The sequence below is a fragment of the Macrobrachium rosenbergii genome, chromosome 51 (assembly GCF_040412425.1).
Source record: "Macrobrachium rosenbergii isolate ZJJX-2024 chromosome 51, ASM4041242v1, whole genome shotgun sequence".
In the NCBI taxonomy this organism is placed as follows: Eukaryota; Metazoa; Arthropoda; class Malacostraca; order Decapoda; family Palaemonidae; genus Macrobrachium; species Macrobrachium rosenbergii.
This window is the reverse complement of record NC_089791.1, coordinates 57,152,883-57,169,481: the sequence shown is the minus strand read 5'-3', so window position 1 is coordinate 57,169,481 and position 16,599 is coordinate 57,152,883. Positions and strand designations below refer to the sequence as shown.

The window sequence follows — 16,599 nt, the reverse complement described above, 5'->3', positions numbered from 1 at the left end:
CCACTGTCTGCCCTGGAAAAACTCATCATCATAAAGTATCATAAAGTAAGCCTTCAGAGAAAAGGAATTGGCGGGCTTTTGCCAGCAGGCTTCCTACCTTGGGCCTTCCCACTTCATTTAGTTAAGAAAACTTATGGATCTTGGTGCCCATGCTGAGATTACAGGTCACAAACCACATAAGGCGGACATCACCTCCACCCTCCACTGAGTAAGAACCTACTTCCAAGTCCCAATCCAGAAAGGCAGTGTCCCAAAAACTGTGATCATCACTCCCTTCAGGACCTACACCTTTGACTACTTTACCTTTGGCCTCCATAACTCAGGGGCTACCTTCCAGAGGCTTATAAACAACATTCTTGGCAACCTCCCCTTCTGTTTCTGCCATGTCGATGATATCCTCATGTTCTCCAGGAACCCAGAAGATCACCAAAAGCATGTCATAGCCCTCCTTCCCCTCCTCTGTGATAACAGTTTAGTAGTCCACACTTAAACTTTTGTCATCATGTCTCAGCAAAGGGCATTTGTCCCCATGCCTTCCAAGGTATCAGGAAATATCCAACTACAACTATCAGGAATTCACAGGAATGGTAAAATACTACTACCAATTTTTGCCAAACATCATGCAAATGATAGTTCCTCCTTTATTAGCTCTAAGTAGAAACACTGAGACTTTAACTTGAGCCCAGCCCAACAAGATTCCTTCAAAGCCAATGAGGATGCCCTGGTAACCACCACCCCTCTGGCATTCCCCAGTCCATGGGCCAAAGTCACAATAACCATAGACACTAGCAGTGACACTACAGGTGCCATAAGAAAACAGTCAACAGGAAATCCCAACCCTTCAACTTCTTCAATAAAACACTAAACACAGCCAAGAGGAAGTACAGACGTTCTGATGGTAAGCTTCTCTTCTCATACCTGAGTACCCAGTGCTTCAAGCACCTATTCGAGGGCACACCTTTTACTTTGCTAATAGTCAACCAACCTAACATTCCTGCCCTTATCAAAAACCAAGATGCACAATCTTCCTGCCAACAGTAGCAGCTTTCGGTCGTTGCTGTATTCTTGTACACCTTAAAACTTATCACCAGCAAGAAAACCCAGTAGCAGAGGCACTCTGCAGAATGATAACCAGCAGACTCTAGTTGGGGATAAGATATGATGAGCTTACTGATACCCAACTCCAAGACTATAAAATTGAGGCCTATCACACCTTTACATAAAATCTTTGTTGGGAAGATGTCCCCTTTGGCAACACGGGATGTACCATCCACTGCTACACCAGTACTTGCCCCCTTGTGCCAACTGCCATTCGTTGGAAGGTAGGTATTCGACGTTATCCACATCCTCTCCAACTCCTCTTAGAGGATAACAACCAAACCGGTGACACAAAAATTTATTTGGCACAGAGCCAGAAGGGAAATGGAAACATCAACCAAACAACACTCCAATGCCAAACAAGCAAAATAACCTGCCACATGGAATCCAGCACTGGCAAATTTCCACAATTCCAATGTCATTTCAGTCACCTCTGTGCCAACATAGTTGTCCTCATATCCCCATCTGATGGCTCCTGATACATATTTGCTGGCCGAATGTCCCAGTCTTGGGAATTTGAGACATAGGTTCCTTCCTGTCTTGGGGACGCAACAAAGAAGTTCATTTTATCCTAGCTACAATTCTTGGTGAGGATTGTAATATAGAGCAATTACATACCTTTGTAAGGTAGGCCGGCCTCCTCAACAAATTTTAAACATATACACACTCAGTATGTATATATTGCACAGGTGAAGTTACAGATGTGATTAAATATATATATTTTTTAGATATTTCATATATGAAACCCTTTATAAAATTATTTATTCTTTTAGTTTTCCATTTAATTTTAATACGACGTCAATAACCTAGGCTTTGTGATGCCAGTTTTAGTCGTCATGAATCAATCAATCAATCAATCTCCAAGATATGGACCACCTTTACCAGACCAGTAATGTCAAGAAATCAACCAAACCACTGGCCCACGAACCCCGTCTCAAATGGTTAGGCCAAAAGAACCCCGGCTCCCTCAAGTCCACCCTGAGGTCAGATTGCAGTGACCCGGACTTGAAGTCACAATGCACCGTGTCCTCCTCAGCCTCTACACCGTTCCAAAGGGAGGAATAATTGTCTTCCCTGCAGAAATGGTATTCTGGGAATTGCTCTGCTTCTAGGCAATTTCTTCTCCCCACCCGCAGCTGCCGTCTGACCAGAATAAGAGTTCTCAAAACTCTGCAAGGTCCATGGGAGATGCTACCTTTGTGTGCAAAGCTGTAGGGTCATGAAGAAGCAGTACTTCCGGAGAAGCTTCCACACAGGCTACTTTGTGTTCCTGTGCATTGTCACCTACTTGCCTCCTCTATCGGCCCTGCTTTAGTCGATGAAGCCCCCCACCCTCCCCATCGTCACCATATCCAAATCCGAATGTCATGTTCGCTCTCCCCCCAAAAAAGTTAATCTGCAACAAAATAATTTCTTGCAAATAGTAACCTAATACGCTATCACCATCCTGAAAGGAATCTACTTTGTAAGGATGAATGGCTGCGCATTTCGTCTTGTATATGCGAATGCAACTGTAAAATTCAGTTTCATTTTGACAGTCTTTTGTTTTATAGCAACCTAATCCCTTATCAGTATCCTGAAAGGCACCAAACGGCAATGAATCCCCAGGTGCATCAGTGAGACAGAAAAATAGAAAATAATGGAACTGCGTCTATTTTATTAAAACGGTATCTTAAACACCTAATCCATCGGACCACTAAGAAGCTTTTGAAGGGTGAATAGTATATATTTACTGTAAAATGAATAGTTTTTGGCTGTTAATAATTAATTTATGGTCTTAATTATAGGAAAATAAATCTCTTGATTAGGCTAATGAGTATCGATTTATGTATTTGTCAGTAGTCAATCTGGAAATTGATGGTATTGCTTGGAATGGGCGTTTTACGAGAGTTTACCAAAATATAAACGAGAGAAAACGAATTTCTGTTCATCTAAAAGAAAACGGTTTTGGATGACGAACTCAAAGGGTGGAATGATAATATAATAATAATAATAATAATAATAATAATAATAATAATAATAATAATAATAAGGGACAGTTCAAAAATTACGTAACGCCTTAGGTGGGGAGGGGATTATGGTGAAGTGTTATGAGTTATAGGGGAGAAGGGGATGCAGCCATAAGTTACGTAACATTTTCAGATTTTTTTCCTTTGTTTCTTTTGAAAAGATGTAAATGTAGAAGGACAAAAGAGAGAGAGTAAAGATTCTGCAATAGACTGTTATCATATTTTAGTAATATTGAGAATATGGTATTTAAATTTTTTTGCGTCATTATGTTTAAAAAATATCACAGACTCAACCCTTGTTTGTACTTCTACATTTTCTACTATATGTATTACATAACATACTGTAGAATAATATGACAAACCCGTCCCTTTTCTGAGCTCCGACGTTCTCTACTTTATGCATAAATATGACTTAGAAAAATATCACAAATTAAATTAATCCTCTTCTGAACATGGCATAAGAGAACATTTTCATTTCAAATTCATTAGTGAATCTTTAATATCATAACATAACAGTATTAAGAAAAGCCTAAAGGTAATAATTTGCAGGTATTAGGCTAGACATTAATATATTATTGCATTAAAAAAAGGAAACATATTAATTGGGGGGTTGTGCTATTAGCCGATGTTACATAATTTTCTAGGGCGGCCGGTATGGACATGTGTTATTAGGCGTGACAAGGTGGGGAAGGGGTAAAAAATTACCAAAAAAAGTGTTAGCGTAAGTTTTGAACGGCCGTTTAAATATAATAATAATAATAATAATAATAATAATAATAATAATAATAATAATAATAATAATCATCATCATCATCATCATCATCATCATCATCATCATCATTTTCATAATTTTCAACACGATGTCATATACATGGAATATACAAAGTAGAGGCATTACAATAGATGCACACAAACTAGACATACGAGCTAAAGTGATAAAAATGATAATTGGTAATATCCACACAGTTGCTGAGGTGGTGGTAGTAAAAAAAAAGTAATTATATTATTGATAGTGACAGTATTATTATTGAGAGTAATAGTAAAAATATTAACAAAAAACATATTAAAAACGATAGCAATTAAAAACAGATTGCGTACAAACTAAATTACTGCTATAGGGACCTTAGGTGGAATATAGAAGTCGGGTCCAGAGGGCTGAATACGAAAAAGTGAAAAAAGCAAATCTCAATGATAATAATAACATTAAAGATAATAAGAAGTAATCATATTAGTAAACATAGTAATACAATACAATAAAGAACAACACCAATAATAATAGTAATAAAATAATAACAATAATAATAGCAGAATCAGCATATGACATTTTAGTGAATTGCAAAGGCAGAGTAAGAATACACAGCGCTCAGGCCAACCCAGTGAGAAGGGAGATGACTCCAATTTATGGTACAGACAGACGTCTCATTGTCCCATCTTTCCCACGATTTTGATCTTCTTCTTGCCTCACTACTAACTTGTAGATCCAACGAATGAGCAAATTGCTGCTGTTTCTCAGTTGGGTGATCAGACTGGGCATTATTCGCCTGATAATGATTTTTAGATTATCCGCGCTGTTTACTAAAAAGATCTGTCTCGCAGAGTGATAGCAGGGTGTGTTGGTGAGACATCCCAGATTGTCATTGTTTACCACGGTGATACGTCTCATGGTATCTCGGGTATACTGTAGTTCGTCCAAAGGGAACAACTATATATGGTGTAGTAGTATGAGGGGAAGAGCAGCAGTTTCGTGTCTCGGCGACAAAATGCAAACCTCCTTGCAGTCATGTTGTTAGTTGCACATAGTTTACGACGCCTCTGTTCTATGTCTGCCATATATTTTAGGTCGTCCGTGATGACATGGCCCAAATACGGAAATTCATGCACGAATTCCAGACGATGATTTCCGAGGAAAATTTGTGGTTCTGCAATATGCTTTAGCGATCTCGGGAGCAGCAACATACACTGGGCCTTGGTTTCGTTGTATATATCGGATATCAAATTCCTCAGCATATTTGCGGCAAGTGTCGATGAGTCGCTGGAAACCTTGCGCTGATGGGGAAATCAGAACCATGTCGTCGGCGTAACAGAGGTTGTTTATTGTTGTTTCGTTGATAGAGCATCCGATTTGAAGTGAGTTCAGTTTGACATTCAGGGCATCTGTGTACGTATTAAACAGGTATGGAGATAGAATGCCCCCTTGTCGGAGCCCGTTTAGGGAGCCGAGTTGTACGACGATACGTTACCCCATTCGACACAGAACTGCTGCCTGGAGAACCAGAAATATAAAATGCCAATTAAATATAGAGGTGTGCCTCTTTTGTGCGGCTTAAGGAAGAGCTTCAGGTAGTTTCCTCCGTCAAATGCTTTTCTTACATCTACGAAGCGTAGGAATACGGTAGAGGCTGATGATAAGTAATAGTTCAGCAATTCTTTCAGGATGTAGATGCAGGTGTCGGTTGAGTGCATGGTTTGTTTTAAATCCGAACTGGTTGTGTGTGGTGTGTAGAAAGGGGAGAAGTCTCACTAGAAGAACCGACTCAAGTATCTTTGACGCAATTGCAATAATTGCAATCGGGCGAAAATTGTCAGGGTCAGCTGCATCCTTTAGCTTGTTTTTGATTAATATTACTAAGTGAACTAAGAGTAGGGAGTCAGGGAGAAACTGGTGGATTATGCACGCATTGGACAGGGCAGCTAGCAAGATGTACAGTAGATTATCGGGTGGCAGAATTTGAATGCTTCTGCAGGAAGACCATCGCAGCCGGGGGATTTAATATTGGGTAAGTTGTTTACGGCATCGCTGATGTTACCTGGCTTAATACGATAGGCGAAATGAAATTGAATGTTATCAGTAAGGAGGTTATCTACTTCCCTTCGGGAGTCTGGATCGTTTATATAATTCAGGATAGCGATGGAATGATCACCCCACATTCTTGCGATAGCCTCGTCGCCGACGGCTTCTCCTATACTCTCTGTGATAGCTATACTGTGCTCTGGCTTTACCTAACGGTTACACACCACAGTTAGCATGGCGTGCCATTCATAATATGAGTAACATTTAACCAAAGATTTGGCATATTCGCAACAGCTTATGAGAGAAGAATGCTTATTTTCTCATTATCCTACATACGATGTTACAGTTGCAACCACATGCATGTACAACATGGTACAACTTCTCCAAACATTATCTTAACAGTTCCCTGTTCTGCGCTGTTACATTTTGGAAGAAATTCGAAAAACATTAATAACTTTTATGGCAATGTGTACATTATCAACTAGACAAGTGGATATCTTATTCAAGGTAGAAATATGCAACACGAAGGGAGCTAGGTTCCCTTCCCCTCTTCTAGTTAGTATATGCATCTAGGACCTTCTGATAAATATTTACGCATTTACTTACGTCTGCCCATCAACGTACGCACACACGATAAACATCATCAACTTCAAGAGGTTAATTCCACCTCTTGATAAAAATGAAAAGCAATTCGTTCTTTTATTAGAAAGCTTACTGAGCCTATCATTATTAATGTTAATGAGGGATTTCCATGATTACACGAAGATATAGGATAAGAAAAATATAGGTAGTAAATTGAGCGTACTGTAGAATGGTTGATGGCTGAGAATCTATGTAGTTTAAAATGTGAGCAGTAAACATACAGTAGTTTCCAAGATTTTGATACCGTAGAAGTAAAACCAGTATGCTACAGTATGTGCAAGGGTTAGAACACACTTTTCTTGGTCGCAGGTCGTGCAGGAGTTTCCTTTTATATGAAGAACACTACTAATTAGAATGAGAAGAATGAAGAAAGTTTTGACCTCACAAGCGATATGTTTTATTCCCTTTAAGAAATGATATGAACTGTCACAAAGAAGTGTTTTGGTAAATATCTATAGAAAATCACGAGTAAGTTAATATGCACAAGACCTATTCGGGTGATGTATTGTGATGGTTCGGTTCTTCACTTGGATATGTTACCCTACAGATTTCGGGGGGGAGGTGTTGGTAGGAGGGGAGGTTTGGGGAAGAGGAGGAGCAGGAGGAAATCTTGCTAGATTTGGGAAGTCCATCTGTGTGACATACAGTTTACGTTTTTAGAAATTAACTATTATTTTTTACTCTGTCTTCCAGAAAAATAACAATCTTTGATTGTAGTAACTCCCTGACTCACACCTATTATAACCTGAGGGTGGCTTGGTATCGTATGGTATAAATCTTGGACGCTATTCCGCCTGTTATTTTGGCATTAACCTTTATTCCTTAATCGTGAGCCCGCTTAAACTGGTTTGTTTTTGGTTATTTGCTTGTCTGTTTGCCTGTTTAAGTCAAAAGTTATGTCTGGATTTTTGTGAAGAATTTTCCTGAAGGTGATCCATGAATGGTAATAAATGACTAGAATTTGGGAAAGATAGAATTGCTCAGTCTTGTTTCAAACCAAAACAGTTACAGTAGATACTGGAGACCAAATTTAGCATTACTTCACAAAGAGAGTCTGATTCGAGGCTATGTCTCTCTTTAACAGGTACGATTTTGTTTTCATCTCAACAACTAACTGCTTTTGCTTGATGAAGATGTACTCAGAAACGTTTGGCGGTTGCAGAGGTATGTACTCCTATGTAATTTTTTTATTATAAAATTCAGGTTTTTTGAAGTTGAACTGCTAGGTTAGTTTATTGCTTTTACATGGTGAAGACAGAAGGATGTTAAGAAAAAAAAATTATTCCTTAGTTTTACCAGACCCCTGAGCTGATTAACAGCTCTCCTAGGGCTGGCCCGAAGGATTAGACTTATTTTACGTGGCTAAGAACCAATTGGTTACCTAGCAACGGGACCTACAACTTATTGTGGAATCCAAACCACATTATAGCGAGAAATTAATTTCTATCACCAGAAATAAATGATTCTAATTCTTCATTAGCCGGCCGGAGACGCGAACTCAGGCCTAGCGAGTGCTAGCCGACAACTCTACCGACTCGCCCAACGAGGAACTAGGATGTTAAGGATGTTAAGAATCCTAGAGTTATGGAACATATGTAAAGGGTAAGGAACCTTGGAAGGAAAGGCCGCAGGTTTACGGGGTGGGGTGGGGTGGCGGAGGCGAGAACTGGTTACTTTGGAACTGACGAGATCGGCTGGAGGGACTTTTCGAAAGAGTTGTATTGGATTTAATGTCATTTACGTTGAATGGAGGGAAAGTTTAGTCGTATATTGTTTTTGGGCAAGGGCTGAAATTAGAAATTGAAATGTGGACTAGAAACGCTCCTCGACCAGTTCCTTTCTTTCTGTTTGCTTGCCACTTGATTCTTCTTTGTGGTCCTTTGACAGGGAAAATGTATTTATTTATTTTCATGTAAAATTCTAGCTGTTATATATCGAACAAATGATTAATTTTCTCTAGTACCGAGGATGTTGTAAATGAGATACCAACACATATTAATCGTCTTTTAAAATTATTCATACTTAGGTTAGAAGTTCGATTGAATCAGCTTTGTACACCCAGTGGTCAGTTATGTCGGGCACTTACGCCTCTCAGGCAGCGTGACTGAGACCACCGAGGATTGAGGCCTGGGGATCAATTGGTGCTGTGGCTAAAGTGGTCCTATGGTGGGTCTTCGTTCAAAAATTTACGGAGTTGATTTATAATTACTGAATGTTTTTCTCTTGTGCATTGATCTTTGTGATATCAAATGACATTTCAAATGAATTAAATCATTGACTATAGGATTAATAAATTCTTCGTTGGGAAAGTGGGTTCCGTTCTCAGCTAGCACTCTGCTGGCCGCAAGTTCGAATCTCTGACCGGCCAGTGAAGAATAAGAGGAATTTATTTCTGGTGACAAATTAATTTCTCGCTATAATGTGGTTCGGATTCACAATAAGCTGAGGTCCTGTTGCTAGGTAACCAATTGGTTCTTAGCCACGTAAAATAAATCTAATCCTTCGGGCCAGCCCTAGGAGAGCTGTTAATCAGCTCAGTGGTCTGGTTAAACTAAGGTATACTTAACTTTATAGGATTAACAACATAATACTCACCGGAGGGGTTAGTGCCATCAGTTTGCAGTGCACTGTCCTAAATGTTCTTTGCAGCGTCCACCTTTCTCTCCACCTTCTCCTAACAATTATTTCACTGTGCAACTGCGGGGGTTTCCTTCTGTTACACCTTGAAATTCTTTTTCCTTTCTCTTTCAGCGCTAAATGACCTCATAGGTCCCAGCGATTGGCCTTAATTTTATATTCCATTCCAGTCCAATGGCTCAATACTGAATTGAAAGTGAAATCATTTATTTATGATACAATATGCATTTATTGTTTTTATTATCAGTGCCTAAATAATTGTGAAGCATTGCTAGCGACACAAAACAAGCTAATAAATAGGTATACGCACAAATTAGGTAAAAAGATCTAATTACTTATATACAATTTTTTTGCAAATAGCCATTATTTGTCAACTAACGTTTCTAATGTTCTTTGTTTGGTTAATTTTTGATTATTATCGATTGAAATTATTCAGATAAACATTGGTAAAAGTCTATATTGCCATTTGTTCTATTTTTTCTGCGTTATGTCCTTCGTTACGAAAATCATCGTCAATAGCTAGAGAGTATTGTATAGGACTGTTGACGCCAAATTTCTCTGTTAACACCATGGTCTGAATTCAGGAATTTGTGTTAATTTATTAACTATGAGGTAATGGGACTTGACAACATCTACTGTAATATCATCTAGGTATAATAAGGATCCCCTACAGACACCAGCAGGGTAATTGTGGTTCTCGTCATCGGGCCGGGTGATCACATCTCTGCAAAAACCGCACTTTCCTCTTTGAAAGCTGCAGAGTAATAACAGTCTGCTAAAATTATTATTATCGCAAAAACATCCTTGCAATGATTTCTCCAGTTGTAAAGTTATGTTATAATGCTGCTCCTGCCTACTGGTACTTAGAAATCGTTCCAATTTATGCCATTAAAACTACCTAGCGCATCTGTTTTATTGCGGAATGGTAAATTTTATTTGAAGACCAAAATCATCCTTAGCTTCTTTTCTCATTCAAACGCTCGACATATTGGAATGTGGTGACCTCCTGCAAGTTGATGATATTGGCTAAACCGTGACTCCTGATTATCTGTGTGAGATTTTCCTGTTAACCCACAGCTCATATTTAATTCAGACAAACAACAGTTCGTTACTTCTAGCATTGCATGGGTTGTAAGTTTCAATGCAGTGAATATTTATTTAGTTAGTGTGCAGCCAAACTCTTTGATGCCGCTCCATTTATCTAGCCATACGCAGAAATAGTTGAGAAACTGATATTTTACGTCATGGACTTTATTTAATTGAGTAGCTTATTTATCATTTAACCTTTCGTCTTCTTATGGCGATTTTGCTCTCATGATTGTCCACCAAACAGTGGAAACTTTATTATATATATATATATATATATATATATATATATATATATATATATATATATATATGTATATATATGTATATATATATATATATATATATATATATATATATATATATATATATATATATATATATATATATATATATATATATATATATATATATATATATTCAGCAACTTCTGAATGGGAAGGTAATCAGTAATTTTTCCCAATGGTCAATAGTGCTTGAATCAAATAGTCATTGAATATTCGTAAAAGTAATGCGGCATTTTGTTTTTCAAGGTTTGAGGGAGATAGTATTTTTAATGTCAGCACATAGGAAAATTTCAGTCTTCCATTTCATAAAGTTTTTTGCAAGTACTGAATGTTGTATGAAACATTTCAATTCCTAAAATATTGATATCTTTCTGACCAAGTCTGTTATTCCTGATACTTTTCAACAAGTACACTGAATCTTGCACGTAAAATAGGGACTTATTAATCTGAAATGGATTTGGATACTTAATGTCTAGTGTTTGAAGTTAGGCATGTGACAGTACTTTTCCATTGATGGTATTGTTGCTTGTTGCAACACAAAACACACTGAAGCCTATTTTTCCAAACTTATTATTACTTTCCTTAATGTGCTATGTAGAGTCTCAGCTTTCATTCATTTAGCTGGAATGAAATGTACAACGTACCTGAATTTGGAACGTTGGTTGTTAAAAATAAAAACGAATGCACTTGTTTCAGCGTTAGTATTGTCAAAAGCTGACCCGACAGTACTTCCGCATTTATAATCAAAGTCTGGTTTTAATAAATTTCATGACCACCAGTGACGCTGTTTTGTCACATGGTAGTAATGATTTATATTTGTTTATAATGTATATTAGAAAATTATGTCAATTTGTTCTGTGCAGGACTGAATAGTTTGGAAAAAAAACACTTTTCCGTTGGTGAAGTAACTTGGAAATATTAAGAATTTCTTATTTCTCTTGAGGGAAACTGATAGAATCGAGAAGCAAATATCACCAACCTTGGCGATTATCACATTTATTCGTGGTCACTGAATACAATTTTTCACACATGAATTTCAGCACGGTCAGGTGTTTAAAGGATTATTCACCTGAAATGACTGTCAGAAAGGAAATCACTACTTGCATGACCCTTATGCTATTGCAAGTTACCCAGTATATGTTCAGTGGTATTCGTATTATGAACTTCTGAGGGAATCTTAAGGTTTTTGTCTTGGCATACTTAAAGAACATGAAGAAATGCATGCACTGTGCAATTAGATTTCAACATTAAGGATATTATTATTATTACGAGCTTGTTAGCGGCCGCTACTCTCGCTGGAACCCAGCGCTGCTGTCTCCTCTACCCTCCTGATCCCCTACCTACCCCGTCCCCACCCGGGCTGTACAAACAGGTTTTGCAGGAGGAGGGTATATGTCTCCCCTACCCTACCGTTCCTCAACCTACCCCGCCCCCAGCCGGGGCGGACAAACCTGTTTGCGGGGCTGGGTGGCTGTGTCATGTCTTCCCTACTGTCACTCGGGGGAGAACAAAAAGATCCACTCGGATTTTATTATTATAGATTGTAGGACAAGGGGATTGCGCAGCACCATAGACAGAGACATTCACATTCTTTCACTACTGTCGAATATTGTGCGTTAAGAAACTAACTTTACCAGAGGATCCTTGACAATGAAATGTCATGTTAACCCACGTGCAATATCATCAGCAGCACTGCTAGTGCAGCATGAATTGCTGTCTCCTTTTGCCTGGATGTCTTATAATCAGACGACTCTTTGATATGATGAACCAGACAGGTAAGGAATGACATCCTTATGAAGGTGGGGCATTTTCAACTTTGCTTTGAGAGTCAAACCTGTCTTTTCATCAAAGTACGAGGTTCCCCGCCTGATGTCCTCTGGTAAAAATGCAAGTAACAAACCTGTAAGCAAATTTGTAAAATTTCAATTAGTGGCGAGTTACCAGTGTTAAATTACAGTAAATAATCAAGTTTATAATGACTATTGGTCAAAATAGAAAAAGCCGCATCCTGATCTAGCACATCTTTCTTTATCTAGAAGCAGAGTGAACTTCCCTCACATTCTGACGACTAAAAATGTATTAGCCATAAATCTACATGATTATTTAATATGAAGCATGAATACTTGAACAGTGTCGAAACATTGATCGAAGTAACAAAAAAAAAAAGTATATGAAAATAATCTTCCTGTCTTTAGCAGGAGTGTAGTTATTCCTTCTGATAGCTGGAAGCTATTTGCCGGAGAGTTGGTCGTCCTTCGGATACAAAAACAAGTGCACTTTTGTCCTGTTTCTATACCTGCCTTTGGAGTTGGGAACAACACAGTGATACGGTCTTTTAATAGCGCACGGAGAACTGCTGTTTTCTATAAAACTCACACTTAGATTAAAAAGAATGCAGTCGAAAGCAAACAGGTGTTGACCTTTGATTAATACTACTAACGTCACTTGAATCAAAGAATGTATGTGACCACCTTTATCTGCGTCACGACTAAGCGACGTCAGATCCAACTGGCCTTGATTCTAGCGGTCTTGGCATTATCCTCTACCTTCGTTGGTGTCCTCCCCCTTTCCATAATTATCTGATTAGACTTACTTCCATGACAAATACTTGATCATTTTTTTTCGCCACTATTTCTGCAGATTGTAGTTTTACATGCAAATTCACTTTATAACACCTGTCTGTAGCTCACACAAGGAAAAGGTAAATATTCGATAAAAAATAAACATGTCAAACGGTTGTTTAATAACGTCATGAATATACAATGCCTCTGCCTAAACTTCTCAACATGTTCGTGTAACGGCTTCACAGCCTTTGAGGATTTGTGATGTGTAACTAAAACATAATATCTATGCATATGCCCAATGGACTGTAAAAGAGATGTACAAAAATTTTTTATAATGACCTATTGATTGCCACCTGGAATATCTTTGATGTTTAGTACCACAAACCTAAGTTTGAGCCAGCAGAAAAATGGTTGAGTGCAAATGAAAAAAGAATGATAGCCTTCTAGAGAATGTCAGTTTTTTTTTTTAATGGGCGATAGATGGCGAATTTTGAAACGTAATTGTCTAAGATGATTAACGATAATGAAAACGTTACGAATATAGGCAGTCGAACGTGAAGTTACGTTTGAAGTGTCGCTGCTGACAATATTAACCCGCTGTTTTCATAGTGCTAGTTTAATGGGTTAGCATGTATTTATAAAACAAGTGACTCTCAAATGCAGGAAATTTTGGTAAATAAGTTTTTTCGGTTATAAATAGCTATGATGAGTAATTAGCTGTCTATAGTAACCTATCCCTGGTAGTTAAGGTGCCGGATAATTTTTGTCTTGAGGTTTCCTGGGAGTTCGCGTACGGGTGTGAATTCGCTGAAGGTCTGAAGGGATTTCTCAAGACAGATATCACTAGAAATGGGCATAAGTTGCAAATCTATTGTAAGTAAAAACACGCAAGTCCTTTTTTGACTGATCAAATTATTGCAAATGGTCTAACGTTTGTAAATGTCACCAGGACTGCTCCCTGTGCTCTTCGTGTATTAATAAAAGTCAGCCACTCCCGAACTAGCCCCTTTGATTGCTGATTTCGCTTAGTAGCTTCAAGACAAACAAACAGACAAACAAACAAACTAGATGTGATGAGCGTGCATTAGAAAGAAACTGAATGGCAAAGAAAGCGATAAGGCGAAGTGGCAAAGAAAGCTTGCTCTTGAATTTGGCAAACATATTCCTGAAGACATTTCAGGGCGGAGAGAACCCAGAGGACGACAGGACCTCCACAAAATAATCTTAGGAACTGGAAAATCGCTCATTAATAATTTGTACTTACTGGACAGCCAATGCGTCCTTCTCTCTTCCTTGTCTTAAGGTTAGCATGAATATCACAGACTTTTCGTCCATTTAGGTTCGGCAAAATGAATAATATAATATAATATTAATAATATAATGTAAGATGAATAATATAAATGGGCTTCTTGTTAAGTTGCAGTCCACGGTGGCATGTTATGAAGATCAAACATATAGACTCCTAACGTGTTGATCATAATGTTTATAACCAGAACACACAGTATATTCATAATAAATCCGGCTTTCATCTGAAAGGAAAAAAAAATAGATATGTCAGGTTACATCGGTGTATATGTATGATGCTAAAAAGATTCAATGAAAAGTAATGTTGACCCATTGTAAGTTCACATGCGACAGGTCAGACAAGATTTGATTCTCGATTATATTTTACGTACAGTTGCATTTAGTTCTTATCAAGCTGGTGCTTGCATATTCCAAAAGTTGTAATTCATGCAGCCATATTTAGTCTAGACAGATAAATTTTACCTTTTATAGCCACATTCTAATTCTCAGTTGCAAGAGGTGTTCATAGGTGAAGTATTTACTTTTCGTCTTGAATATAAACAATATTCATAAGTACGATAACGAACGACGTAGTTTTTGTCAGAGACTTTGTCTTTTGCATTAGAAGAAACTCACCATATCGGTACTTTTCATGTCGGCTGCGTTGAAGACAATAGCATTGGGCGCAGTTGCCACCGGAAGCATGAAGGCGTACGAACAGCAAATGGTGGCAGGTAACATCAGGTACACTGGGTTCACACGAATTTTTAGGGCCTGCGATGAAAGAATGATGAGTTGGCGTTGAATAAACTTAATAATTAGGCGGATTAGCAAAGTGTTTCTCATTTAATGAATGATATTTCCTGACATTTTTCTTCATATTTATTCGTCTTTAGATAAGGGAAATTTAAACTTTTTTTAGGCTTAGTTCACTCTCGCACGAGGACAGGTGATGAGTCAGATTTACAGATACACCCTTTTCAGATAAATTTGGATTACAATCAACAATCGTCAGAGTTCTGGGAATTTTTATGTTTTTGGAAAGTTTAGAAGTTGTCTTCTAATCGATTAATATTTCACATTTTTTTTCTGTGAGTAATCCAAGTTTAAGAATGATTCCCATATACAAGGCAAGAGTTCTTCAACTTTCGAATTTCATTCTTCAGGTCGTGTCCAGACATACATCATCCACTTAATTTCACTTTCAATTTTCCTTCTTAGGGCTCTCGGGGCTGACAATAATATATATATGGCCCCCTGTCTTCGTGGGAACCATCAAGAAATATATTATTACCTTATACAGTCTCAGTGATCTGGTTAAACTGTTTTACCGTGAATAGAAAGCTTTCAAAGAAAATGCATTTCTGCAGACACCCAAAAAATTTATTGCCTTTTTTCCGGCCTGCAAGAACGTTTACAGATTCATATATGTTTGTGGTACACAGCAGTCGAGTTTTTCCGTACAGATTGGGAAATTTGTTTTGGAGATGTTACAGATACAATTTGGAAAAAAATATTCTGTCTTGAGATGCTAATGAAAATTATCCATGTCCTGTATTAGCATCTAGATCTACCTTAACAGCTAGTCATTCTCGTCTTAGGCCTCATGGGCCTCCTCTCATTAAAGGTTTCACTGAATTCCGTCTATAACTTTTTTTTATTTTAGTAATAGATGCAAACGAAAACAAAAAACAGACGGACACACCTGAATGTAAAAATTCATAAATAAATAAAAGAGAGAGAGAGAGAGAGAGAGAGAGAGAGAGAGAGAGAGAGAGAAATGATGCTTTTACCATTTCCTTGAGGACTGGAAGGAGAACTGACGCTGTGGCTGTGTTCGAAGCAACCTCGGTTATCATGGCTGTCATAAGGGAGATCAGCAGAACTATGGCCTCCTTAGGCAGTACCTGGAAGCCTTCAAACTGCACACCAAGCCAAGCCGAGAGTCCCGATTTCTTAGCAGCCTCCGCCATGGCAAAACCTCCTCCCAGCAGGAGCACAACATTCCATGGAACTTTCTCGTGTATTGGCGCCCAAGTCAAGCAGGGTTGAGGTCCTTTTTTCGGTGGATTGTCTGGGGAAAAAGTTAAAGAAAGTTGAGGTTTGAACGAATTGGTAAATGTTGAAGTGGCAGCTTGGAGGCGTTAGTGCAAAAAAAAAATACTTTTGGTCAAAGTGTAAAATCACCTCTAATATGTGAT

At 38.1% G+C, this 16,599-nt stretch overlaps 1 protein-coding gene and 1 long non-coding RNA gene across 4 annotated transcripts in view; one reads left to right on the top strand and one right to left on the bottom strand.

The window, feature by feature from the left end:
• Positions 1-7,751, top strand: part of LOC136833431 (uncharacterized) — a 272,704-nt gene extending 264,953 nt beyond the window's left edge. For both annotated transcript variants that reach the window (XR_010851466.1, XR_010851465.1), the window contains exon 5: positions 7,625-7,751. This is a non-coding gene — a long non-coding RNA (uncharacterized lncRNA). The remainder of the gene's footprint in view (positions 1-7,624) is intronic.
• A 5,525-nt stretch (positions 7,752-13,276) lies between these two features.
• Positions 13,277-16,599, bottom strand: part of LOC136833428 (solute carrier family 13 member 2-like) — a 41,549-nt gene continuing 38,226 nt past the window's right edge. For both annotated transcript variants that reach the window (XM_067095573.1, XM_067095571.1), the window contains 3 exons: positions 16,192-16,472; positions 15,035-15,172; positions 13,277-14,643 (listed from right to left, as the gene is read on the bottom strand). The gene's annotated coding sequence lies outside the window, so the exon portion shown is untranslated. The remainder of the gene's footprint in view (positions 14,644-15,034; positions 15,173-16,191; positions 16,473-16,599) is intronic.